Source organism: Copidosoma floridanum, unplaced genomic scaffold, assembly GCF_036245765.1.
Source record: "Copidosoma floridanum isolate Cflo_tuat_1 unplaced genomic scaffold, Cflo_Japanese_pri ptg000013l, whole genome shotgun sequence".
Lineage (NCBI taxonomy): Eukaryota > Metazoa > Arthropoda > Insecta > Hymenoptera > Encyrtidae > Copidosoma > Copidosoma floridanum.
In genome coordinates this window covers 4,914,990-4,930,891 of record NW_028321890.1, presented here as the reverse complement: position 1 = coordinate 4,930,891, position 15,902 = coordinate 4,914,990, and the positions used below count along the sequence as shown (strand labels likewise).

The 15,902-nt window shown below is 31.3% G+C and overlaps 1 pseudogene; it reads left to right on the top strand.

The window, feature by feature from the left end:
- The first annotated feature begins 1,739 nt into the window (after window positions 1-1,739).
- Window positions 1,740-15,442, top strand: LOC149374804 (uncharacterized; annotated as a pseudogene).
- Window positions 15,443-15,902: the final 460 nt, after the last annotated feature.

The following is a 15,902-nucleotide window of genomic DNA, read 5'->3' as shown; positions in this document are numbered from 1 at the left end:
TTAAACTTTATAATGTATATAAAATAAAAGTATACATTTTTATAGGTATTATTTACCGGCTTATTATAAAGCACTTATAATTTATCAGTTGTATCAATTCATATCGAACGGTGGAGAAGTTCTTTGAAAAAAGTTTATTAGCTTTAAAATATTGCTGAATATTATTTCATTTTTTTATTTTATATAAATATATGTATATATAAAGCAATAAAGCACTGTTACATTAATGCAAATCACAGTCTCATTAAAAAACTGGAGAAGTTCTACAGTTTCATACGCCAAGTAAACTAGGGTGTATCTAAATAAATTATTACAAAATCGGTTAAAATCAATGTTTCATTCTATTTTATTTTGTGTTTCTGATTCCAAGGGGTAACAATCTATCAGATTTTTTTATCTTTTGACTGAGTCAAAGTGCAATAATTTTCTTTGCGCATAAGATGCCATATTTTTAATTGAGGATAAAAAAAAATCTCAAGTTTGTAATTGCCACACTTGTCACATTTGTAGAAATACAAACTAAGTTATTATATACATGCGTAACAACACAACTTATTTTATTAAGGTTTTGATATTGTCAGATCGCTATTTAGTACCTATCTATGTAATTTGTAATTCTATCTAAATATTTTTTTCATCCAAATTTAAGCCAGCATATTTTTTTAGAGAATTAGGTACAATTAATGCAAAATATTAAATGTTTCTAGAGTTACAGTCTATTTGTTGAATTATTTTTCAAGATACTTTTGTACGTAAAAAATATTATTTCATCAATTATAAGATAAACGGTGGCTTTACTTCTATAAACAATAGTCATTTGTAATATTAAAGTGCATTTGATGTTTAATCAAAAATTCTTGGATTGAATGTCAGTGACTATTCGTTTATTTCATTTACACAATTTTAATTACTGTGAATATTGTTTCTTTTCAATTTATGTTATAACTTCAGTAAAATTTAATTGTTTTGTAAAAATTAATTTTTACAAACATTTTAACATTTTCAACCTTAACTTACCTGTAAATTTTTCAATGCTCTCGCAACGGTATAAAATAACTAAACGGAATTCATAAAAAATTTTTGAGTCTGAAAACGTTTCTATGACCAACGTGCTATTACAAAAATTAGAAATTGTGTCATGACATCAACGTCACAATTTATCATTAATTTACAGATAAGAATGTATTAAATAAAAGACTAACAAAAAATACTACGATGTATTTTATAATGGACATTTATATTACCTAGGTCAAAGAGGTAGTGCAACTATTCTAAGATGCTCGCAAAAAATCTTATATTTACTTTTGTAAATAAATAGTTATACCTAATGACAAATCAATTTGTAAGGTTGGATTTAATGTGTTGCTATTTTAGAATACATATAATAACATGAACCATGCAGTCCATGTACTGAAGCCTAGGACAGTAAAAATAAACATAAATGAAATAATTTAAACGACTAGGAGTTTCCTTACACTTTTTGGGCTTACAACTGTATATTGTTAGATAATATTCATAACCATAATGTGTATTTAAAAATGCTATATATATGGCTTTTGTAAGCTATTATGATCGAAAGTTTTAAGATTTTTGGACAAGAACATATTGTTAGTCATTATGACGTTTAAAGAGTTTTTTTTTCTGCACGATGTTGTTTTGATTAAAAATTAATGGTATTTATCATGCATTAAGTATTACGTCAAGAGTTAGATTACTATCGCGATTACAGGCCAAAAATAATGACTGCTCACAGAAAAAAGATACCTTCGACGCCACGTAATTTATTACGTCAAGGAGAGGTACTTGAAGATTACCCTCCTATGAACCATTTATACAAGGTATATGCTGTAGGTACTGATGGCTCTTTAGCTCTGATTTTTATCAGTGACGTTATGCGTTATGATGAGAGTTTTATCTCAATGTACGCAATTTTTTTGCGATGGCACGTTTAGTGTAAGTACCATTTACGATGTCAGCTCATTTTTGGTGACTGTTTTTTTCATCTCTATTGAACAAGAAGCCCTTTATTTAAGATAGGACCAAGGAAACCGAGAGAGATAATGATGTAAGCAATTAAGAGAAAGGGAGAAACCTATGGACCCAAGGACAGTTAATAAAAGCAAAAGAGATGGAGATGTAGGTGCATGATAGAGAAGAACAGAATTGTCTAGCTAATTAGAGCATAGAAAGAGAGACATAATGAAAGTTGGCCATAGAGATATTATAGATAGAGTAGGCAACCCTGTAAATGCGGAAGCGTCACCAAGGTAAAAAAAGATGCAACATTGAGATACCCGTCTATCTCTCTCTGTATTCACTGCTGACTGGCTGCTGATGTTCAACACACATAGATATAAAATCAGGACACAGCTGACCCGGAGTAGAATGGGAAATTGGGGTTCGGGCCAGTAGGAGAAGCAAGTAAATATATAGATATATATATATATATATATATATATATATATATATATATATCTTGAAGCAGACTTACAAATGCATTTGCATAAGTTATGTTGTGTATAAAACAAGAATAAGATTATTTGAAATAAAGTAATAATTTATTTACATATGACAGCTATTCACCTTTAAAAATCGTTAACTCATTATACAACATTCTTACGCTATTCTTTTTATCACTTAATTTATTAGCCTCGTGCTTTAACCGTTTATCAAAGTAGTTTTGCACAACAATTAATTATTGTATAAATTATAATTAATTATAATATAATATGATTAATTTTGTCGATGGTCACGTGAAGTTTGAATATCAAAAAAAAAGAAATGATTTTCATCATCTAATACGTGTGTAGGATTTATTTTTAACGTTTCAGTCACTTACTTAAAATTAACACTTATACCTTATAAAACAATTTGATTTTGCCTTATGATTTTTTCTGTTAGGTGACATATCTCATTTACATCATCAAAAGCATACTGCGATCCACCACAGTTTTTTATGTCAATCAATTTAGATTTTTAGATTTTTAGATTTTGTAGGAGTATCGCCACTTAATAAATGTAAACAATGCTTTAAATTTTTTTTTTTTTTTATAGATAATACAATAGCTTTAGCAGTATGTTTGATTATGTGCTGTAAGTATTCAGAATCAACCCATGTATCAGTTTTGGCATAATCATGATCTAGTGTCATATAATTGGAGTGCAAGTATTGCTGTACATGAGCAAGTTCCATTTTGTTCTTTTTCATAGTTGTGATCTCTTTTGCATGAGAATTATCTTTGGTCTCACTTGTATTTGATATACTACAAAAATTAATCTCATCAACTTTTGTTTTCTCCAAGCTATCTTGATAAAAAAATTTAATGTTGCTTCGTTTTTACTTTGGGTCATACAGTTGGCACTACGGGACACTAGTACATCCATGTTGTTAAGCAAAAGTTTATTACGGGCGGATTAAAATTAGACGGTGGTATGATTTAGGGTGAACCCATTAATCCTTCTGATTATGGCAAACAACATCTCAACGTGATCCTGTGAAAGCTTGTAGGACAAAAAGTACCATAAAATTTTTTCCTCGAATGAATTTTTGCACAACAAGTACATATTACTTAAACAAATTATAAGACCTGTGAATCAAGTTTTCGTAGTAGAGGTTGCCAGTACAGGTTTTCGTAATAGAGGTTGCCAGTACAGATTTACGTACTGAGATGAGTGCCATAGACATTAATTTATCGTTTTCTTTATCTTTTTTATTCCTCCTTACTGGTACATCCACTGATAATTTATTAATGTAAGTAATTAAGTTGTCAATTTTTTCTTTTGTCTCACTCGAATTTTCTCTAGTTGTTGCATTTCGTCCTGGCACATTACTGAACTTACTTTTTGTATTGACAAGATTAAAGATATTGTTTATTATTAAACAAAATTTAGATGTTGCTGATGCACCTTGAAAATTTGCATCTTGAACGTCAAATTCCAAAAAACGCAAAGCTGCTGCTGAGCTATTACTCAGAACCTGTGCCGCTAGGAAACCCTTCATCTTTTCATTTTAAAAATTAATGTGCCTGTTGTGTATTTTACATGCACAATGCATTGCTTCTGCATACTGTTTTTTACCTAATATAACGATGTAATTCCAGGATATTTTTTTTTCTTTACCATATATGATAGGCCCTTTTTTTTTGCAAAGTAATTGCGTACTCATTTTAACACGTAAGCAGCATCAAATGCATCGTAGGATGTGGAAAATGTGGCTTGAAGTTTTCGCAATCGGTAAACTTAAAATTAGCACCGAGAAGCTTACACGATCTTTGATTCGAATTGTCACCGTCAAATGTAACACTTACAACATCTATGTTATTCTCGTGCAATCCAATTAGCAAGTCTTTCAGTAGTAAATCTTTAAGGTCATCTGACAAAGAATGGCATACGTAATATGTGATGGGTGTTTTAAAATTGCCATTGATGTTGACTAACACGAATACCAGTGCTTTCGTGACTTGTTGAGATTGGCCTTCAGAATCAAACTCATTTATTTGATTCCCTGAGTCTGCCAAGCCCTTCTACTTCTGTGATTTGTTGCAAAAATACAAATGCTTTTTTATGTACATAACCTACAGTTATATCTGTCCTTCCGGTTACAGCCCGCTTAATGGTCCACTTAGTCCGCTACTGTGTGAACCAATAAACCACTATCCATAGACAAAAAGTTAAACAGAGTCACGCATCTATTAAAAAAGCATCGGGTTAGTTAATGGCAAAAGCCAAAGTCCGCAGCGATACAGTTTAATAATGATAAGTAAATGAGAATTAGATATTATCACTAAAATTATTGAATGACTATGATAAGTTTGACAATAAAGACAGCTAAAGCTGGTTTTAATTCAAGTTTGATTCGTTTCAATTTTTTAATACTTATAGGTTAACACACTTAAACGTTTATATATAAACTATAGTGATGAGCCGTTTGTTGACAAGACATATATCATATGAATTAAAAAGCAGAGTCTTGGCTATAAACTATGACGATCTAGGCATTTATAAGAGGCACTGGCTCTTTTATCCATGGGATATTTTGACCTGCTAACAAGTTTCCTGCTTCTGCTTCTATCCCACAAGTGTCTCTTTGCCTTTACACTTGGCGATGAGTTCTGAAAATATAACATGACCCTAGAAAAATGCAATCGCATTTTATAGAAGATATGATTGATTGGAATAGCTTATTTGTAGTTAAAGTGTACTGTGAAACAAAACAAATATTCAATCTAACCGATCAGAGTTATTATGTCCAGGTAAACAAGTTCAATTTTTGGAAACATTTGGCTTTTTATGAATTCGGGTGATTAATTTTTTTGTTTTTAAACGAATCGTCGGTAAGTTTTTAATTGTATGGACACAACTGGAGCTGATTCCGTTGACTCAGTAAGTTTTTCAGAATATTTCAATGATGTTATCAACATGGTCCTGAAAAGATAGTCAAATTTTATCAGTCCTTCGAAGCTGAGATTCATGGTGAAAGTTTAAGGGATGACTCAAAATGAAGACTTCCTTCGATCTTTGTTTCACTTACGGTAATTAATTGATTTCTTATGATAACTAAGACATATATAATCTAAGAAAGCTTACTGTTTCTTTTTAGCATCTGCTGCAATACGCATCTGAACCAAACTAAGAATATCAACAAAACTTTGCATGAATCTAGTACTCGTATACATTGTAATATTCAGTTTTTATTTTGTGCCCACTTTGCTCATTTCATCTTATTAATATGTGTATTCATCGTATTATGTGTTAAACATATTAAAGTTTAATGCAAGCTACACAAGTCAATAAATATTGTAAATCCTTATGTTTAACATCTTAAATGCAAGCTTTAGACATAATTAACACAAAGAGAATAAATTTCTTACTATATTCTTCTCCGTATACTAATATTGTTCGAATTTTATCATCGTTATCATTGACAGTTGCATAAATACGTGGTAATTGTGAGGAGCAGCAAATCATTATTAGATGAAAACTCTTTTTACAATGGATGAAATAAATATATTTCAATTTGCTTAATAAAAGATAATGAAATTAATACAATGTTCATAATAGAAACAAGTTTTGTATAAAAACATACAACATCTATCATGTATTTAACTAGTGATCGATTAAAATTTTTAAAGACTTTTAAAATAAAGGCTTCCAGTTGCCATATTTTGTGATAAAAAAATCAATTTATCAATAATAAGTAAAAAAATTACTGTATCTCTCTTAATGAAATAAAACATTTTGTTAAATTAACATACAATGTTCACCACCAATTCAATTTATTCCTTTATTACAAACAAATAATGTGTATCAAATATTTATGATAGCAGAATTATAGCTAAACATTTTCTACTCAATACTTTGTGTAAGTTCCATTAGTTTGAATCACACGCTGTATTCTTCGAGGCATGGATTTGCTTAATTTAAAAAAATATTCAGGTCTTTGTAAAGAGACTGTCTAACGTTTTTCGATCTTGTCAATCATAAGCTCTACGTTGTTATTGCTTAGACAGTCTCATTTTCATTCTCTAACCATCTCTGCCCAAACGTTCTTAATTATGTTTAGGTCAGGAGAACGTGGTCGAAATTTGAGACGTTTAAACTTTGAGTTTTTTCTGTACCAATTATGTACTAGATGAGAGGTATGAACAGGACTATTATACTCTATTGGATATAGTGCCATTGCACTTGAAAGCAAATGATTGTTTAAAATTTCTACGTATAATGCAGCATTTAGTTTTCTATCAATTTCTTCAAGCTCACCAGGCCCATCGCCGGAGACCCATCCCTAAAAATCTTTGGTGCGTCTACCGCTCTGCTTGTGTTCGATGACATAGGGCTCATCGAACCTAAGAACAAAATATCATTTTTTAAAATAACTGAAAAACTAATTTATTTGTTTTTAAAAACTAAACCTATCTTTTATTCTTAGCTTATGAAGTAATTTTCTTTTGAATAATTTTTTACAATGTGTGGAAAATTAGTTTGAAAATTTATGAAAAAATTTATTTATGATATATCATTTTCAGTGTAATGTAATAAAAAATATATTTTTTTTCTGATACTTATTAGTTCTCTTATAATGTATTTCTTCACAATGTTTAATTTATTTGAATTACTCATTTAAAAAAATTTTTTTGACTATTTATTATTTAATTAAATCTTCAAAAATTTTAACAACATAAACATATATTTTATATTCATATAAGTAATATTCTATTGTACAGGGAAAGAAATATATACGCAGACAAAAAGTTTGCCAAATATTTTCGTTATAAAGTTACAATGTATTCATAACGTTGTAAATAGTTTTTTCACAGAAAGTTAAAAACTTTTTAGCTCTGTTTGAAGTTCATTGCGGTCATACGTAACTTTTTTATGACGTTGGTACAACTTAAAACCAACTTGACTTGCAAATTTCGTGTTTTACTTTTATTATATTAATAATTAATTATCACCTGGAATTCGAAGGTCGCCACAATCCTGATCGGCTGTCTTTGTGAGTCGAAAATACTTTTTCATCTATGCAAATAACTTTCCGCCAATCGGTAGCACTCGATTGACTACAATCCTGGGCAAATTTAAGCCTTGCAGCTCTGTCATTTGGACAAAACGATGTTTTCTTAGCAGCTTTCCGATAATACCTATGCATACTTTGTTTAATCGTTTTTCAAACTGTTTGAATGGTAGCTGGCAAATTAAGGAGGCTCCAGCGGGAGGAGTTAGGAGGTCACAGGTAGCTTAATTGATAGATAAAAACACGCTGATTCCAACGGTGTCCTTATTTACCCCTCTAACCCTGGAAAATTTTGAGATATTTGCTCTCAAAGTTCGTACATTATACATAGCCTCTCATAGAGCAACGTGAAAACATCGGTATTTTCTAACAATAATCGAGGAGTTACATGTCAGGACTGTAACTGTTTTATAGAAAAACATCTCAGCTTTGAGATGGTACCTTCAAAAATATAGGTTAGCCTGGAAATATTTGAGATATTTTGTAAAGTACTGATCAAGTCATTGAATTAGCAGGCTCATGACGGGATGCCATCTTGTTGTTTGTAAGGCGCGCGCTTTTGAATATTTCAGAATTACACTGCATGTACTTACATAAGTTTCATGTCATTTGTAACTCTTTTTTAATCGTGTTCTCCTATGGATTACTTACACTTGTTTTTTTTAAATAAAATAGAACATTGAAAAATTTTAACTGCAATTACTTTTTATTTTATCAAAAATTGCGTCAATAATTTTTTTATTTGAAGTAACTCTTACTTTATTATTTACACTCATAGATAATAATGAGGTGATGCCATTTGTAGGATCTTTTTTATGTGCATCTACTAATACTTCTATTGATATTGATTCTTTGGCCATTTTATAAATTATCTTATCATTAATAATACCTTTTAATACAATTAATTTTTGTTTGTTATCATCAGTTACTTTTTTATTTCTTTTTTGCTGCAAAATCATTTCAGCATCCTGCAAGTCTTGATGACTCTTACAGTGATGTGTGATTTCTTTCATTTTTTATAACACAAAAAAACTAATTCTAAATAAAACGCTCTGTACGTGACAGAAGCTGCTGTTTGTTTACCATAGGTACGGACACATCATATATATAGATTTTTTTTTTTTATATTACAGTGTACTAACCTCTGAGAGCATATATATATAGATTTTTTTTTTTTTTTTTTTTTTATTATATTATAGTGCTCTACGTCCGGCTCCTTTAATAAGGGCACTACTATGGGCACTTAGCACTTGGGAGAAGGAAGGGAAGAGGGATGGGAGGCCTCCCATCACTGGGAGGGGGGTAGGGGGAATTAGGCAATTTTGCTGCGAGAAGGTCGCCTAAACCCTCCTCGAGGAGCATTGCGTGGTGAAAAAGCACATGTGAAAAATCACAGAGGTACTTGCCCGAAAAAGTCGCACTATGGCCGGGAATCGAACCACGGGCTCCCCCGCGTCCCAATCCACAACCTAGCCGACCGAGCCACCGCGCGCTCTATATATATATATAGATGATGGTGCTCGCTTATATATACACGTATATATAGATATATACTCACAGAAGTGATACCAACTAACCGAATAGTTTTCGGGTTGGTACCAGTGCTCGCTGGAGCCCCCTTAAGTTCTTGTTTTAGCTTGGTGGCAGGCTTGAAGGGCTCCTGTTAGAGAGCTTCGTCCATATTGGCAATCTCATTATTGAGTTTAAGAACTCGCTGAGGACGATTTTTTCTCCCATCTCTAACGTTCTCGCCGTTGAATAGAAATTTATTTTGTCATCGTTGAACAGTCTTCGTACTGCAGTTCAATTGAGCACTTATTTCTCGTCTTGATTTTCCAGCATCTAGTAAACCTTTAATTTTCCCCAAATTAAAATTTGACGGATCAAAAGGCATAGTCAACTTTACTGTTATATACAGTAAAACGTATATTAACACCTAACAGATATATGAAGCTGAATGCGTGAATTTTTTCCACAACCTATGTATAACACTTCAGAGCCTACGTAAGGTTAAGTCGAGATAGAGTCTTGGTGAAAAAATTTTTGTTACTTCGATAGCGCTAAAGTAACTATCACGTTGGAATGAGAGAGAGAGCAGTAAGAAACAAAGTAAAGTAAATACATGTCATAGCAAAAAACAAGGTAACGGAGGTGCTCGAACAGAGCTTAGACACTCAGACTGAGTAACTCATTATAGAGCTCTATACTCGAGACAAAGCAACCGTCAATCAGCTGTGAGTTTTTGCGTCGTTATTGTTATACAGTTTTTCGAATTAACTTTTTGTAAGTGTTTATACAGTGAAATTCAGTGTATTTTTGCATAATGATTGAAATACATTGTGCGTCGCATTTTCTATTATTTGCAGTTGCGATGGAAAAATAAGTTGTATTTGCTGTTTATTATATCATTTCCTTAAGAAATTTTAAACATGTATTTATAAAACCTTTGTGCAGAAAATGCACTGCGCAATTAGTTAATTTGCACTTATTTTCCAAATACAAATAAAATCAAGTAAAATAATCATTATTTTCGCAGGCAAAATGGTCGAGTTTACGTAAGATCAAAAGCTGGCCATCATCAAGATAATTCTTGATGCTACTTATAATATAATGAATGGCATGATAATTAGTTGTAACCGTGATCGATCAAAACTTCGCATGAAGTGTCTAACATTAGTGACCAAATGCATTAATTCGCGTCACCAGACCAAATACATTTTTTATCAAAAAGTTAAAGGTTAGTATACATTTTTATTTATTTAGATTTAAACTTTATCTTACGCTGTGTAGTATATTACAATTTATTTTTGGTTATCACTCTGTGCCAAAAATTTCCTCAAATTTAAAGCATCCTCCGAGAAAATTTGAGCGTAGATGTCTTCCACGATTTCCAAGCGGATACATTTTCCTCGATGATTTTAATGGGGTATCATATTTTTCTACGAAGTCAAAATATCCGTGAGAAAATCTTTAAGGCAAGTTACAAACACATTTCCTTAAGAATGATTTGTTAAAAATTTTGAAGTTCTCGAGATATTTTTTTGCGGGACTACTCTGACTGGAACTGTGGCCAGTGGAAGCTTCTGTGGAGCTTACTGCTGACTTCAGCCATAAGTGCAGCACTCTTTGTGACCGAGCACATTGACTTTGAGGACTTATAACGGCAGCAGCTCAACAGCTGGCTTTTCAGAGATTAACTGCATACCGACATAGAAAATCCTGCACTAATTATAAATATTTAAATTAAAATATTTGACCAAGGTTATTATACAAATAACTTATTTAATTACACTGTAATCTAACAATAAATTTTTTTTCTTCATTTTTCAGTATCTTACGATTCTGCTACTTGGAAAAAAATGAAACGCATCCACTGGATCACGAAACGTAGATTGGAAGGTGGAGAGGTGCCCTCATCATTTTCTGTTGTGAAATGGAACATTTTTAAACAATTGGAAGAGCTCCCATTTATATTTTAATTATTCTTGTAAATTTTTTTAAAAATTTTATATTTGATTTTATCCGTAGTTTTTAAATCAAGTCATCTGCTACGTTGATAAAATATAACAGGTTGCAGCATAAGAACGGGTGTAAGGGCAAAACAATCACCTTAACACAATTGTTTCTATACAAGATTATTTGAATGAACATAAATTATCAACAAATCTACTGTCAGATGAAAAAAAATATTTTTATTTGTGCATGATAAAAACATTAAAAAAACATTATAATACACAATCAGTGCGCATATATAACATTTTTTTTATAATTTTTACATTTATTTACTGCTCTCACCACATTATTAAAGCATGAGAAGATACACAGCGTGTGATTCAAACTAATGGAACTTACACAAAGTATTGAGTAGAAAATGTGTAGCTATAATTCTGCTATCATTAATGTTTAATACACATCATTTGTTTGTAATAAAGGAATAAATTAAATTGGTGATGAACATTGTATGTTAATTTAACAAAATAATTTATTTTCTTGAGAGAGATACAGTGATTTTTTTACTTATTATTGACAAATTGATTTTTTTATCACAAAATATGGCAACTGGAAGCCTTTGTTTTAAGAGTCTTTAAAAATTTTAATCGATCAGTAGTTAAATACATGATAGATGTTGTATGTTTTTATACAAAATTTGTTTCTTTTATGAAAATTGTATTAATTTTATTATCTTTTATTCAGCAAATTAAAACATATTTATTTCATCCATTGTAAAGAGAGTTTTCATATAATAATGATTAGCTGGTCCTCACAATTACCACGTATTTATGCAACTGTCAATGATAACGATGATAAAATTCGAACAATATTAGTATACGGAGGAGAATACAGTAAGAAATTTATTCTCTTTGTGTTAATCATGTCTAAAGCTTGCCTTTAAGATGTTAAACATTAGGATTTACAATTTTTATTGACTTGTGTAGCTTGCATTAAACTTTAATATGTTAAACACATAATACGATAAATACACATGTTAATAAGATGAAATGAGCAAAGTGGGCACAAAATAAAAACTGAATATTACAATGTATACGAGTACTAGATTCATGCAAAGTTGTGTTGATATTCTTAGTTTGGTTCAGATGCGTATTGCAGCAGATGCTAAAAAGAAACAGTAGGCTTTCTTAGATTACATATGTCTTAGTTATCATAAGAAATCAATTAATTACCGTCAGCGAAACAAAGATCGAAGAAAGTCTTCATTTTGAGTCATCCCTTAAACTTTCACCATGAATCTCAGCTTCGAAGGACTGATAAAATTTGACTATCTTTTCAGGACCATGTTGATAACATCATTGAAATATTCTGAAAAACTTACCGAGTCAACGGAATCAGCTCCAGTTGTGTCTATACAATTAAAAACTTACCGACGATTCGTTTAAAAACAAAAAAATTAATTCCCCGAATTTATAAGAAGCCAAATGTTTACAAAAATTGAACTTGTTTACCTGGACATAATAACTCTGATCGGTTAGATTGAATATTTGTTTTGTTTCACAGTACACTTTAACTACAAATAAGCTATTCCAATCAATCATATCTTCTATAAAATGCGATTGCATTTTTCTAGGGTCATGTTATATTTTCAGAACTCATCGCCAAGTGTAAAGGCAAAGAGACACTTGTGGGATAGAAGCAGAAGCAGGAAACTTGTTAGCAGGTCAAAATATCCCATGGATAAAAGAGCCAGTGCCTCTTATAAATGCCTAGATCGTCATAGTTTATAGCCAAGACTCTGCTTTTTAATTCATATGATATATGTCTTGTCAACAAACGGCTCATCACTATAGTTTATATATAAACGTTTAAGTGTGTTAACCTATAAGTATTAAAAAATTGAAACGAATCAAACTTGAATTAAAACCAGCTTTAGCTGTCTTTATTGTCAAACTTATCATAGTCATTCAATAATTTTAGTGATAATATCTAATTCTCATTTACTTATCATTATTAAACTGTATCGCTGCGGACTTTGGCTTTTGCCATTAACTAACCCGATGCTTTTTTAATAGATGCGTGACTCTGTTTAACTTTTTGTCTATGGATAGTGGTTTATTGGTTCACACAGTAGCGGACTAAGTGGACCATTAAGCGGGCTGTAACCGGAAGGACAGATATAACTGTAGGTTATGTACATAAAAAAGCATTTGTATTTTTGCAACAAATCACAGAAGTAGAAGGGCTTGGCAGACTCAGGGAATCAAATAAATGAGTTTGATTCTGAAGGCCAATCTCAACAAGTCACGAAAGCACTGGTATTCGTGTTAGTCAACATCAATGGCAATTTTAAAACACCCATCACATATTACGTATGCCATTCTTTGTCAGATGACCTTAAAGATTTACTACTGAAAGACTTGCTAATTGGATTGCCAACAAGTCAACTAGCGCTGGCATGTGTGAATATTTGATGAATTTTCTGTTGACTCAGTGTGCTGCAACTTTCGGCTTGCTGCGAGGTTGATCCTCCACCACTTACGAGGTGGCCTACGAATTTTAGTCGTTTCGACTGAGCAAATACTAATTTTTATTATGACTAATACGTAAGTGGGTATAATTTATTTATAAATGTGACTTAAAACTAAAACGATGCAAGGTAATAACTACCATACATACGTACTTGAGCTATTCCACAAAAACGTCAGTATTGTTTGTAGACTTGTACTGTAACCTCACTACCATAGTGTACTGAACATAACGAGAAGTTCATTGAGAGTACTATTACAGTTTATATACATTTTATATAATATTTCATTTATACATTATTTGAGAAATCAACTCATCTTATACAATCATATTCAAAACTATACATTAGAAGAACGTCGAATATAAGGGGAACTCCTATGATTACCGTGGAAATTAAAATTTGTTTTTCGTAGATAAGAAAGAAACACTTTTGCATAAGTATAAATTTAAAAGGTACCTTTTAAATATTTGTTTAATTTTGAAAGAATAATTTAAATATTTATATGATTGAAACTTATAATTTGCATTTATTACAACAATTATCTTTCTTTTATGTTATAAGTCACTAAATATCAAATGGTTCAAAGGAATAAAAGTAAGTAATATTTTTGATCTATCTAAAAATAATCTTTAGATTTTAATTGTTTAATTATTATACCGCATCATCGTAAAAAAAAGTCAATTAAGGTAAAAAATGAAACTTTACTCTTATTTATCTTAACTGCAAGAAATAAGTTGTAGAAATGAATTTTTCACTTGTTACAAAAGATAAAAAATTTTCTTACTTCTGATATTAATAAAATAGTAACGAAAATAGGTCATGGGTCAGCACGCGGAGGACCACGGTTGGATTCACGGCCAGTGTGACTTCTTCGAACAAGTACCTCTGTGAACTTCACATGTGCTTTATCACCACGCAATGCTCCTCAAATAGGCAACATCCTCGCAGTAAAATTGCCTGATTTTTCCCTTACCCCCCTCCTAGCAAAGGGAGTCCTCCCCCTCCTTCTTCCCTTACTTCTTCCCTTACTTTTTCAAAGTACTAAGTGGCCTGAGTAGTACCCCTGTTTTTGGTAACTGTTTTTTTTATTACTATTGATCAAAAAACCTTTATTTATGATAGGACCGAGGAAACTGAGTTCAGCCGAGATATTTATCATGCATGTTTGAAAAATGGGGTCAGTAAGTAAGAAATCTTAATTAAAAAAAAGAAGTTTTTTTGTCTCAATCATACGAAATGCCATAACGTATTGTGACTAACTATTTTTTACGAACTCTAAGGGTTTTTTCGCTGTTTTTGCTATCACAAGCTCAAGAAGAAAGCATATGTATACTGCTAAATGGCAACAGTTATTTTAATTAATCTCCGAACTACGAGGTAACATTAAGACAATAACTAGTGATTTCCAAAGAGCACAAATCTCCACTGCAAAAAAAAAACTTTGCTGTAAATGGGCCCGATGCTGTGTGCATATCTGGCTGTGTGTTTCATTGTCTTCAGGTTTATGCATTTATGCATACATATATACGTTCCTTTGTATATGTATAAATGAAATCTGTTTCTTACTAAAATATTTTTTGACAGTTGTTTGAGTACAAAAATAAATTTTTTTTTTTAAATTAACGAAATACATCATACTTATGTACATGTCTAGGCTCTATCAAGAAAGTGGGGACAGTTAGGTATCGTGATTGCATACGAATATATTATATATAAAGTGTACGCTGTTCCATACCTACCTCCCAAAAATTGACAACGGCATTCGACATGTAAGATCACTTATTGATATCGTGTGGGGCCGTGGAGAGCCGGAACAAGAAAAGTTTCTTACATTTAGCTTACATCTGCAAAAATTTTGGAGCCTTCTTAAAAATGTTATGTCTTTTTATAAAAATCCCATAAGGACTACAAACTCATTGGAAAATTTCCACCTGTAGGCATCAAAATAACTTGGCGATCGTCCTAACATTTTAAAATTTCAAGGTAGTTTACTTTATCTTTCTGCAATTTTTGGCACTTCTGTTATAATAAAGCATATTATTTAAGCAGATAAACTAGCAAAGCTAATGGTTAATGTGGATTCCAAGTTTGAAGCTGCTGAAACTGGTCGTTGAATTAGGCAGAATAGACCAGCAGAGCTAAATGATGCAGATATGTGGATAAAAAACGCTGAAAGTAGCTTAGTAAATGCAGAGTAAGATCTCACAAATATAATTTCTTCCTTTTTATAATATTTCCAGAATCATGTATAAGTCAATTTACTGCCATTATAACTAACCATTTAACTCTCGCACACAGTTGACCAAGCAACTAAAAGTGCTAAATTATTGTAACTGTATGATATTCTTTAAGGCTTACATTTATTTAGAAAAATAATACCTATGTTATTTAACAATTATAAAGTGGATT